Raw genomic sequence first — 13,823 nt, 5'->3', positions numbered from 1 at the left:
GACCCCACTCCATAAATGTCATAGTTCCTCCCCTTCGCGTCCTGGGATGATCCACCCTCGCCGCCGACCATGGCCTAATAGTCCTCACCCAGAACCCCACTGAACTGAGGAGCAGCTCGTGACTGAGGGGCAGCTCGGGACTGAGGCAGCTCGGGACTGAGGGGAAGCTCGGGACTGAGGGGCAGCTCGGGACTGAGGGGCAGCTCGGGACTGAGGGGCAGCTCGTGACTGAGGGGCAGCTCGGGACTGAGGCAGCTCGGGACTGAGGGGAAGCTCGGGACTGAGGGGCAGCTCGGGACTGAGGGGCAGCTTGGGACTGAGGGGCAGCTCGGGACTGAGGGGCAGCCCAGTACTGAGAGGAAGCCCAGCACTGAGAGGAAGCCCAGTACTGAGATGAAGCCCAGTACTGAGAGGAAGCCCAGTACTGAGATGAAGCCCAGCCAGGCAGTTGAATCCAGCAGATCCTGGCTGACTGGCGGATCTGGAAGAGTCTGGTTGACTAGCAGATCTGGAAGAGTCTGGTTGACTAGCAGATCTAGAAGAGTCTGGCTGACTGGCAGATCTGGAAGAGTCTGGCAGACTGGCAGATCTGGAAGAGTCTGGCAGACTGGCAGATCTGGAAGAGTCTGGCAGACTGGCAGATCTGGAAGAGTCTGGCAGACTGGCAGATCTGGAAGAGTCTGGCTGACTGGCAGATCTGGAAGAGTCTGGCTGGCAGATCTGGAAGAGTCTGGCTGACTGGCAGATCTGGAAGAGTCTGGCTGACTGGCAGATCTGGAAGAGTCTGGCTGACTGGCAGATCTGGAAGAGTCTGGCTGACTGACGGATCCTGGCAGACTGACGGCTCTGGCTGCTTCATGCTGACTGGCTGCTCCATGCTGACTGGCGGCTCTGACTGCTCCATGCAGATTGACAGCTCTGGCGGCTTCTTGCAGACTGACAGCTCTGACTGTTCCATGCAGACTAACAGCTTTGGCAGCTCCTTGCCGACTGGCAGCTTCTTGCAGACTGGCAGCTCCTTGCAGACTGGCAGCTCCTTGCAGACTGGCAGCTCCATGCAGACTGGCAGCTCCTTGCAGACTGGCAGCTCCATGCAGACTGGCAGCTCCATGCAGACTGGCAGCTCCATGCAGACTGGCAGCTCCCTGCAGACTGGCAGCTCTAGCTGCTCCATGCAGACTGGCAGCTCTAGCTGCTCCATGCAGACTGGCAGCTCTAGCTGCTCCATGCAGACTGGCATCTCTAGCTGCTCCATGCAGACTGGCAGCTCTAGCTGCTCCATGCAGACTGGCAGCTCTGGCTGCTCCATGCAGACTGGCAGCTCTGGCTGCTCCGAACAGGCAGGAGGCTCCGGCAGCGCTGGAGAGGAGAAAGGCTCTGATAGCGCTAAACAGGCGGGAGACTCCGACAGCGCAGGAGAGAAGAAAGGCTCCGACAGCGCTGAATAGGCGGGAGACTCCGACAGCGCAGGAGAGGGGGAAAGCGCTGGCTGCGCTGAACAGGCGAGGCGCACTGAAGGCCTGGTGCGTGGTAATGGAACTGGTGGTACTGGATCGAGGACACGCACAGGAAGCCTGGTGCGGGGAGCTGCCATCGGAGGACTGGTGTGTGAAGGTGGCACAGGATGGACTGGACCATGAAGGCGTACTGGAGAGCCTGTGAGCAGGACTGGCACAGGACATGCAAGGCTAGGTAGGTACACAGGAGGCCTAGTGCGTGAGGCTGGCACATTTTTCACCAGCCGACTAACACGCACCTCAGGACTAGTATGGAGAGCTGACCCAGGTGCCATTAAATCCCGACACGCTCTGTCGGACGAATCTTGTACCTAAAGCACCAAACTAGCAACTCCCTCATTACTCTCTCCTCCAATTTCCCCATTAACTCCTTCACAGTCTCTGTTTCGCTCACCTCCAACACCGGTTCTGGTCTCCTCCTTCGCTCCTCACGATAAACAGGGAGAGTTGGCTCAGGTCTGTCTCCTGACTCAGCTACTCTCCCTCTGAGCCCCCCCCCCCAAGAAATGTTTGGGGCTGATATTCGGGTTTCGCTCTGCGCCGCCGTGTCTTTCTTTTCGACTCCATTCTCCTATAGCCTTCTTCGCACTGCTCCAGCGAATCCCAGGCGGGCCCCGGCACTCTCTCTGGGTCGGCCGCCCACCTTTCTATTTCTTCCCACGTCGTATACTCCAAGCCTCTGCTGTCCATAACGTCCTCCCTTCGCTGCTCCAGCTGCCTGTTAACACGCTGCTTGGTCCGTGTGTGGTGGGTGATTCTGTAACGGCGTTCTTCGTTTGTCGCAAGAAAGTCTGACCGAAATGCAGCGTGTTGGTTACTCATGTCTTTAATGAAACAAATGATGATACATGAAATAACTTATAAATACAAAAACAACAAACGGAACGTGAAAAACCTATACAGCCTGTCTGGTGAACACTAACACAGAGACAGGAACAATCACCCACGAAATACAAAGTGAAACCCAGGCTACCTAAATACGGTTCCCAATCAGAGACAACGAGAATCACCTGACTCTGATTGAGAACCGCCTCAGGCAGCCAAACCTATGCAACACCCCTACTCAGCCACAATCCCAATAACAAAAAAAACCCACTACGGAATACAACAAACATAAACCCATGTCACAACAAGTGGGACACAATCATGAATTGGAACGACATTTATTGGATATTTCAAACTTTTTTAACAAATCAAACACTGAAAAATTGGGCGTGCAAAATTATTCAGCCACCTTTACTTTCAGTGCAGCAAACTCTCTCCAGAAGTTCAGTGAGGATCTCTGAATGATCCAATGTTGACTTAAATGACTAATGATGACAAATACAATCAACCTAAGTGTGTAATCAAGTCTCCGTATAAATGCACCTGCACTGTGATAGTCTCAGAGGTCCGTAAAAAGTGCAGAGAGCATCATGAAGAACAAGGAACACACCAGGCATGTCCGAGATTCTGTTGTGCAGAAGTATAAAGCCGGATTTGGATACAAAATATTTCCCAAGCTTTAAACATCCCAAGGAGCACTGTGCAAGCGATAATATTGAAATGGAAGGAGTATCAGACCACTGCAAATCTACCAAGACCTGGCCGTCCCTCTAAACTTTCAGCTCATACAAGGAGAAGACTGATCAGAGATGCAGCCAAGAGGCCCATGATCACTCTGGATGAACTGCAGAGATCTACAGCTGAGGTGGGAGACTCTGTCCATAGGACAACAATCAGTTGTATATTGCACAAATCTGGCCTTCATGGAAGAGTGGCAAGAAGAAAGCCATTTCTTACAGATATCCATAAAAAGTGTCGTTTAAAGTTTGCCACAAGCCACCTGGGAGACACACCAAACGTGTGGAAGAAGGTGCTCTGGTCAGATGAAACCAAAATTGAACTTTTTGGCAACAATGCAAAACGTTATGTTTGGCGTAAAAGCAACACAGCTCATCACCCTGAACACACCATACCCACTGTCAAACATGGTGGTGGCAGCATCATGGTTTGGGCCTGCTTTTCTTCAGCAGGGACAGGGAAGATGGTTAAAATTGATGGGAAGATGGATGGAGCCAAATACAGGACCACTCTGGAAGAAAACCTGATGGAGTCTGCAAAAGACCTGAGACTGGGACAGAGATTTGTCTTCCAACAAGACAATGATCCAAAACATAAAGCAAAATCTACAATGGAATGGTTCAAAAATAAACATATCCAGGTGTTGGAATGGCCAAGTCAAAGTCCAGACCTGAATCCAATCGAGGATCTGTGGAAAGAACTGAAAACTGCTGTTCACAAATGCTCTCCATCCAACCTCACTGAGCTCGAGCTGTTTTGCAAGGAGGAATGGGAAAAAATTTCAGTCTCTCGATGTGCAAAACTGATAGAGACATACCCCAAGCGACTTACAGTTGTAATCGCAGCAAAAGGTGGCGCTACAAAGTATTAACTTAAGAGGGCTGAATAATTTTGCACGCCCAATTTTTCAGTTTTTGATTTGTTAAAAAAGTTTGAAATATCCATTAAATGTCATTCCACTTCATGATTGTGTCCCACTTGATGTTGATTCTTCACAAAAAAATACACTTTTATATCTTTATGTTTGAAGCCTGAAATGTGGCAAAAGGTCGCAAAGTTCAAGGGGGCCGAATACTTTCGCAAGGCACTGTACTTACTCCCCTGATTTATCCCCCCACACCAGTTAGTCATTCAACTAATAAAGACTAACATTGCACCATTTTAAAAACATTTCAATGTTGAAGGTGACAGGTGCCAGATCAGGAATAGCCCTTCTACTCCTTGGTCAGTGGACGAAACTGCGCACAGCGTGCAGTTTTACGAGACTACTGATATTCCTGGGGTTGTTCAGCATGCAAAATTACTTGTAGATCAATGACTGTCAACACAATGACATAATTAGTTTGACACTGAAGAAGAGGTTGCAGTTGTCACAAAAGATTAGAGGTATTTTTGGAAGGTAGAAAGTAATTTGAGCAACTAAAAAAATTGTGAGCTGACGATTCGTAACGTTTGAATCTATTTCCTTGATGATGCATGCTACATTTGGATTGGTTTGGGCTCCCGTGGACCGATGCACTCATATCTTAAACATTTGAACTGGGACCAGTGCGGTGAATCGTTACATCCCTAATGGTTTGTTTAACTTTGCAATTAATGTTTTTTGTTTGCCATACTTTTAATGTGAAAAATCTGAGTCTCAGCGTTATTCTTTTACCATGGAATTTCCCCTCTATCAATGACAGACCATCGTTAACACGTTGTTGCTTATGACGCTTACATTATGTTTGAAGAACTGATTTGCACAGATGCCTATAAGTGCAAAGTAAAAGATCAAATACACCAGAAAATAATCTGCTTTGTTTATTCCACATGTAAACACGGGATGTTGTAGGGAAATGAACAGGCCAGATTTGCGCCTGACACTGGCCCATTACAGTACTACGTCAGTGTTATTGTCGTGATGTTTTGGAGGCTCTCCTGGAAATTGCCTCTAGACTGAGGCTGAGCCCTGCTGATTGATCTTGTGACATTGCGTTGGCCTAAAATGTGTGTGCGCATGTGTTTGTGCATGCGTGTGTGAGAGAGATGCCTGCCTACACACACAGGCCTCGTCCAGGCAGAAGTCCACCCCCTTCACCCTGGCCAGTTCTCTTTTCCCCTCTCACTCCGTGCGCCTTGTGTCATCCCAGCTGAATCAGAGGGCAATTTGTAATGGCAGTTCTCCTATTAGTCAGTCTGTCAGCCTGACTGGTACTGCTGCCCTGTTGACTCCCCTTTCCTGCCCTCCTTTCTCCTCCTCACTCATTCTTTTCTCTGTCAACCGTGTTGCAAGGCTGATTGTTGTTTCAAGGCTGATTATTTTTCCGCACCAAGCCTGATGGGCAGCAGTCATCTGGAAGATGGCATGATTGTGTGTGTGTGTTTTTTTTTTTTACCAGATAGTAGCAGGCTAGGCCTAGACACCGGCCGGCCAGGAAATGACAAACCAATGGATCATCAACATCATGACACAGAGCAGTGGAGAGGTGTGTGTGTGTGTGTGTGTGTGTGTGTGTGTGTGTGTGTGTGTGTGTGTGTGTGTGTGTGTGTGTGTGTGTGTGTGTGTGTGTGTGTGTGCGTGTTGCAAGGCTGATTGTTGTTTCAAGGCTGATTATTTTTCCGCACCAAGCCTGATGGGCAGCAGTCATCTGGAAGATGGCATGATTGTGTGTGTGTGTTTTTTTTTTTTACCAGATAGTAGCAGGCTAGGCCTAGACACCGGCCGGCCAGGAAATGACAAACCAATGGATCATCAACATCATGACACAGAGCAGTGGAGAGGTGTGTGTGTGTGTGTGTGTGTGTGTGTGTGTGTGTGTGTGTGTGTGTGTGTGTGTGTGTGTGTGTGTGTGTGTGTGTGTGTGTGTGTGTGTGTGTGTGTGTGTGTGTGTGTGTGTGTGTGTGTGTGTGTGTGTGTGTGTGTGTGATGTCTCCGTCCCTGCTAAAATACAGTAGACGACATGCTGATCAGATGTACTACTCTCCCCACTTCCAAAGTTTATCATCAAGTTCACCTTCAAAAGACAGTAATCTGTCATCTAAATATAGTCCAAACACAACGGTGACAGATCTGGTCCTCAGCATCGTAGCTTCCTCTCACTTCTTCTCTAGGATCAATTCATCATGTTGTTTATTAATTAATCTAGTGATGAGGAGATGCAGCAGGCAGAGCAGGCCTCAGGGAGGACAAGACGTCAGATCTGTTTGTTTAGAAGAGAGGAGCTGCTGCCCAGGCCACACAGAGAGAGGACAGGGAGACATTGATATGGAGAGCAAGACAGAGGGAGAGCTTGATTGATGGACTGAGTGTGAGAGACTAATAAAAAGGCTACAGTGCCACTCAGCTCAGACTGTTTAGCATCTTACAGTGACACCAGGGCAAAGAGGGAAGGAGAGAGGGATGGAGAGAGAGAAGGGGGAGAGGGGACGCCCTCAGCACAGCTCTCTCTGCTGTAAGCAGGGCTGTGTGTGACACTTTGTGCATGCGCGTATGTGCGCCAGCCTTGGGTGTCCCAGCGGAAAAGAAGACAGCGAAGGACGGGTCCCGTCAGAGCTTAATGACCCGTGTGATTTCTTTGTGTGGAACGTGTCCTCAGAGAACAGGCGGGCGGACCCAAGCTGTCTCCCCAGGACTTCTCTTTTCCCTTTTCCCTTGTCTCCCTGACCTCCAGGGCTCCTCTCTCCCCCTCCTCACGCTTTTTGTTCCTGGCCCCCAGGCCTCTCTCACGCTGAGTGACAGAAGGCCAGGGGAGCTGGGCTCCACCGTCACCCATTGATGTGCCAACCCCCTCCCCTGGGGCCTCATTTATAAAATTTTGCGTAAACACAAATTATACCCCAAAACATACGTGCTAGTTTAAGCAAAAGTCAGCATTTACAAAAACTGTGACGTGAGAATGTGCTTAGCTTCCTGCAAACTTTATGTGTACGCATAGTTTGTAGTGTTTGAAGTATTGCATTGCAAGCAGGCAATAACCTAGTATTTTGTGCAAATGGGGGATATGATGACACATTTATTCATAATAAAAATCAGGTAAATTTTATATGGATGCAATCATTTGACATTAGTTAGAAGAGTTCGCATATTTTCATTCTAAAATAAGCATCTATTTCATTTCCATGATCATTGCACAATAAATTCCTCACCTTTTCTGACTGATGGTTTCATACTTGCGAAGTAGCCTATAGGCCTACAAAGTCCCATCTCTCATTTAATTGGACCCACTTTACAGTAGCAAGTAGCCTAGATAAAATAGTTGAAGTATTATGCAATCTGATCTGGAGACAGTTCACCTTTTCTATTTGTTTTTTAACCTACTGTAATTTTGAAATGTCTCAAGTAAACAATATTTAATTTATAAACATAATAGGCCTACATAATATATTTTTCATAACCATAGCAGAATAAATTCCTCACTACGTTTTCTGGCTATTTGCTTATTTTCCCGATGCTTTAGCGTACAAATGACCCTGCACATCTCATTTAATTGGGCCTATTAGATAGGCTATTTACAGAATTTTGCTCTATGCATCAGAAATGTAGCATGGTTTATAATATACAGTAGGATTTCACAGATGAACAGACAGATGTTCATTGAAATTGAAATGTGTAGGCTACCACTGTATGCAGGCCTACTGTAGTTTTACATTTATTTTGAGTTGACATACTAGACATTGTTTCAGAATTCACAGGCATTGCAGAATATTTAGGTTTGGGGAAAAAGTACAAAGTAAACGCTCAATCTGTTTAAAGGTCCACAGCATCAAACAAAAAATTCAGACACTGTCACATACAGCAAATGTCACTGTAAAAGTTACAAACATTCTGCCAACACATTCAGAGACATTTGATGAAGTTCGCCATTGCTATTTCCTTTACATACCATCTTGGGTTATTCCCAATACTTCCAAAGTATAAAGCAGATAAGGGCGTTATTGTCACAATAAAAGGCGAATGGAGGTTTTCAGGCGGAGCTTTTGATGCTCATTCACACGTGCGCAGTTTCAGAACGGTCTGATTCAACGGGACACAAGCGTACAGAGTATATAGCGAGTGCCAACTTTATAAATCTCTATGTACGTGTGCGCAGTCTTCAGAAATTGTGCAGGCAGATATTTAGTGTGACATCTACATAATGGTTATAAATTAAGCCCATGTCCCCATGTCCGCTAGCCTCTCTGTGGAGAGGATGCATTGGGATGGGGAGGATGGGGCGCTAGATATCATCCTCCTCAGCACCACAGGCATCACCACCAGGGGAAAATTTAGGGGAAATAACTGCAGGTCTGCCAGACAGCTACTGAAGGTTTTTGTACAAGAGGAAGCATGAAATTTAACGGTTGTGATGAAGATTTAATGTTATGTAAAAACCGGTCATTTGAATTACCTTGTTCATATGGTCTGTAGCTAACATATGTATTACTTGGCAGTATGCAGAATCATTTAAGTAGCTTATTTTTCAAGGCATGAAATCAGCCCGTTTCTACTTGATACTTGCCCTGGAAACGGAGCAAACATTCGCTTCCAGAAATGCATTGTTTTAGTGTGACTAAGTGACACACACAGGACAGCATAGAACACTCATCTGGATGGCCATAAGTCAGGGTTCCCCAACTGGCTTTATTTGGCCCCCCAAGATAAAACATTGTATTCATTGTTGGACATAGAAGACCAGGAAGTAAGCTCCAAGTGATTTCAATTTTGTAAATCTGTTCGAAAGTAGTCCCGCACATAGCGAAACGTAATCGTACACAAATGTAAGCAATATTTGAAATTCTCATGTTTAAGTCAAATATATATATATATATCTTTATATCTGTTGTTAGGGCTTCTTGCGGTCAATTTACAGCCTACACATTTTTTGGTAATTATGCTCCGGCCATATGCTCAAGAGAAAAATCGGCCCACGGTTGATTCTCGTTAATGATCCCTGCCATAAGTACTCAACATAATTTTGTTAATTGGTTTTTAATAACACTTCAAGTGAAGTTTTCCATCACACTGCAGTACACCTGAACAGCTGAGACCATGGCTACGTAGGGGTCTGGGTAATATTAAAATCTGCTGCTGATGGAGCTCATGAGCTGGGCCTCTCAGAGCTGGATCTGTCTGAGCTGACTGCGTGTGTGGGTGGGTAAATGATGTATGTGGTCACCTGAGCTGAGCCATAAGAGATACTAGTGTGCATCTACCAACCAACTATCAGATTGGGAGGGGGCAATGTAGCCTATACTTTTTTTCTCCCCACACTTTGATCTGAAATCACCAATACCCACTTATTATTTTCCCAAATGAAAAGTGTTTGAGCTAGTAATGTATCAGTATTTGTTAAGAAATGTGCTATGACATTGCCAATGAATATATAGCTCAATTTTGGATTTCACCATGTCTCAAAATTGAATGGTTTTGAATATTTGGAAGGTGTTCTCAATGTTTAACACTCGATTGTTTAAAGCAAAACTAACTAAATTATTTGAACTCTGCCTAGAAGGCCAGAATCCCAGAGTCGCCTCTTCACCGTTGTGCACCAGGGCCTCACACTCCTCTTTATATTCTGGTTAGAGACATATTGCGCTGTTCTGTGAAGGGAGTAGCATGCGGCATTGTACAAGATCTTCAGTTTCTCAGCATTTTCTAGCATGGAATAGCCTTCATTTGTAACGGCGTTCTTGTTTAGTTGAAGGAGAGTCGGACCGAAATGCAGCGTGTATGTTACTCATGTTTATTAAGTGAAGACAAATGAACGGACTAACACGAATAACTTGAAATACAAAAACAACAAACAGAACGAAACCTAATACAGCCTGACTGGTGCTACCTACACAGAGACAGGAACAATCACCCACGAAATGCAAAGCGAAAATCAGGCTACCTAAATACGGTTCCCAATCAGCGACAACGAGAAGCACCTGACTCCGATTGAGAACCGCCTCAGGCAGCCAACCTAATTAACACACACACACACACCCCAAATCAACTACAATCCCAAACACTACAAACCCCAATACAAAAATACAATACATAATAACCCCATGTCACACCCTGGTCTGACTAACTAATAAACTAAAACACACAATACTAAGACCAAGGCGTGACATCATTTCTCAGAACAAGAATAGACTGGCGAGTTTCAGGAGAAAGTGCTTTGTTTCTGGCCATTTTGAGCCTGTAATTGAACGCACAAATGCTAATGATCCAGATACTCAACTAGTCTAAAGAAGACCAGTTTTATTGCTTCTTTAATCAGGACAACAGTTTTCAACTGTGCTAACATAATTGCAAAAGGGTTTTCTAATGACCAATTAGCCTTTTAAAATTATAAACTTGGAATCGCTAACACAACATGCCATTGGAACACAGGAGTGATGGTTGCTGATATAATGGGCCTCTGTATACCTGTATAGATTTTCCATTTAAAAAACATGTTTTTCAAATCAGCCATTTCCAGCTACAAAAGTAATTTTGTAAAATAAAATATGTCTACACTGTACTTCTGATCAATGATGTTATTTTAATGGACAACATTTTTTTGCTTTTCCTTCAAAAACAATGACCCCATACTTTTGAACGGTAGAATATATATACTGTATATGATACAGTTGAAGTCAGAAGTTGACATACACCTTAGCCAAATATATTTAAACTCAGTTTTTCACAATTCCTGACATTTAATCCTAGTTAGAAATTCAATGTCTTAGTCAGTTAGGATCACCACTTTACTTTAAGAATGTGAAATGTAAAAATAATATTAGAGAGAATGATTTAGTTCAGCTTTTATTTCTTTCATAACATTCCCAGTGGGTCAGAAGTTTTACATACACTCAATTAGTATATGGTAGCATTGCAATTAAATTGTTTAACTCTGGTCAAATGTTTCGGGTAACCTTGCACAAGCTCCCCACAATAAGTCGGGTCAATATTGACCCATTCCTCCTGGCAGAGCTGGTGTAACTGAGTCAGGTTAATAGGCCTCCTTGCTCGCACACGCTTTCTCAGTTCTGCCCACAAATTGTCTATAGGATTGAGATCAGGGCTTTGTGATGGCCACTCCAATACCTTGCTTGGGGTCATTGTCCATTTGGATGTCTTGAGATGTTGCTTCAATATATCCACATAATTTCCCATCCTCATGATGTCATCTATTTTTGTGAAGTGCACCAGTCCCTCCTGCAAAGCACCACGACAAAATGATGCTGCGAACCATGCTTCACGGTTGGGATGGTGTTCTTCGGCTTGCAGGCCTCCCCCTTTTTCCTCCTAACATAATGGTGATGGTCATTATTGCTAAGAAGTTCTATTTTTGTTTCATCAGGCAAGAGGACAACACCCCCAAAAAGTACGAAATTAGTCCCCATGTGCAGTTGCGAACCATAGTCAGGCTTTTTTATGGCGGTTTTGGAGCAGTTGCATCTTCCTTGCTGAGTGGCCTTTCAGGTTGTGTCGATATAGGACTCATTTTACTATGGACATACAGTGCCTTGCGAAAGTATTCGCCCCCCTTGAACTTTGCGACCTTTTGCCACATTTCAGGCTTCAAACATAAAGATATAAAACTGTATTTTTTTGTGAAGAATCAACAACAAGTTGGACACAATCATGAAGTGGAACGACATTTATTGGATATTTCAAACTTTTTTAACAAATCAAAAACTGAAAAATTGGGCGTGCAAAATGATTCAGCCCCCTTAAGTTAATACTTTGTAGCGCCACCTTTTGCTGTGACTACAGCTGTAAGTCGCTTGGGGTATGTCTCTATCAGTTTTGCACATCGAGAGACTGAAATTTTTTCCCATTCCTCCTTGCAAAACAGCTCGAGCTCAGTGAGGTTGGATGGAGAGCATTTGTGAACAACAGTTTTCAGTTCTTTCCACAGATTCTCGATTGGATTCAGGTCTGGACTTTGACTTGGCCATTCTAACACCTGGATGTTTATTTTTGAACAATTCCATTGTAGATTTTGCTTTATGTTTTGGATCATTGTCTTGTTGGAAGACAAATCTCCGTCCCAGTCTCAGGTCTTTTGCAGACTCCATCAGGTTTTCTTCCAGAATGGTCCTGTATTTGGCTCCATCCATCTTCCCATCAATTTGAACAATCTTCCCTGTCCCTGCTGAAGAAAAGCAGGCCCAAACCATGATGCTGCCACCACCATGTTTGACAGTGGGGATGGTGTGTTCAGGGTGATGTGCTGTGTTGCTTTTACGCCAAACATAACGTTTTGCATTGTTGCCAAAAAGTTCAATTTTGGTTTCATCTGACCCGAGCACCTTCTTCCACATGTTTGGTGTGTCTCCCAGGTGGCTTGTGGCAAACTTTAAACAACACTTTTTATGGATATGGATGGATATGGATGGATTATGGATAAATGGCTTTCTTCTTGCCACTCTTCCATAAAGGCCAGATTTGTGCAATATACGACTGATTGTTGTCCTATGGACAGAGTCTTCCACCTCAGCTGTAGATCTCTGCAGTTCATCCAGAGTGATCATGGGCCTCTTGGCTGCATCTCTGATCAGTCTTCTCCTTGTATGAGCTGAAAGTTTAGAGCGACGGCCAGGTCTTGGTAGATTTGCAGTGGTCTGATACTCCTTCCATTTCAATACTATCACTTGCACAGTGCTCTTTGGGATGTTTAAAGCTTGGGAAATCTTTTTGTATCCAAATCCGGCTTTAAACTTCTTCACAACAGTATCTCGGACCTGCCTGGTGTGTTCCTTGTTCTTCATGATGCTCTCTGCGCTTTTAACCTCTTGAAACTCCCCATCCCGGATCCGGGATTGTGACTAAGCCTCAGGCTCATTAGCATAACGCAACGTTAACGATTTCTGAAAATCGCAAATAAAATTAAAATAATGCGTTTGCTCTCAAGCTTAGCCTTTTCTTAACAACACTGTCATCTCAGATTTTCAAAATATGCTTTTGAACCATAGAAATTGACTAATTTGTGTAAGGGTATGCAAAGCTAGCATAGCATTTTGTGTAGCATGTAGCACGCAACATTTTCACAAAAGCCAGATAACCAAATAAATAAAATCCTTTACCTTTGAAGAGCTTCTGATGTTTTCAATGAGGAGACTCCCAGCCACATACCAAATGCGCAGTGTTTCCTGAAAGCGTCTGTGTGTAGGAGAAATCGTTCCGTTTTCTACATTGCGCCTGGCTACCGAAACGAACCGAAAATGCAGTCACCTACAACGTGAAACTTTTTCCGGATTAACTACATAATATCGACCGAAACATGGCAAACGTTGTTTGGAATCAATCCTCAAGGTGTTTTTTCACATATCTCTTCATTGCCATGCAGTTCATGGAAGCTTGCTTCTCTCTCTGTGCCCCATGGAAAAATAATGGCAGGTGACTTTTGCGCACCAATTTCGGCGCAGGACACCGGGCGGACACGTGGTAAATGTGGTCTCTTATGGTCAATCTTCCAACGATCTGCCTACAAATACGTCACAATGCTGCAGACACCTTGGGGAAACGACAGAAAGGGCAGACTCATTCCTCTTGCGTTCACAGCCATATAAGGAGATCATGAAAGACAGAGCCTCAAAAATCCTTGTCATTTCCTGGATGCCAAGTCATCTTGGTTTTGCCTGAAGCTCACGTTAAAGGGCACGCACAGAGAAGATATTTGTATTTCTGGACACGTCAGAGTATTTTCTTTCGAACAGTAGCAATTATATGCATAGTCGAGCATCTTTTTGTGACAAAATATCTTGTTTAAAACGGGAACGTTTTTCTTCCAAAAATGAAATAGC

This window comes from Oncorhynchus masou, chromosome 6, assembly GCF_036934945.1.
Source record: "Oncorhynchus masou masou isolate Uvic2021 chromosome 6, UVic_Omas_1.1, whole genome shotgun sequence".
Taxonomy (NCBI): domain Eukaryota; kingdom Metazoa; phylum Chordata; class Actinopteri; order Salmoniformes; family Salmonidae; genus Oncorhynchus; species Oncorhynchus masou.
This window is presented reverse-complemented; position numbering follows the sequence as displayed.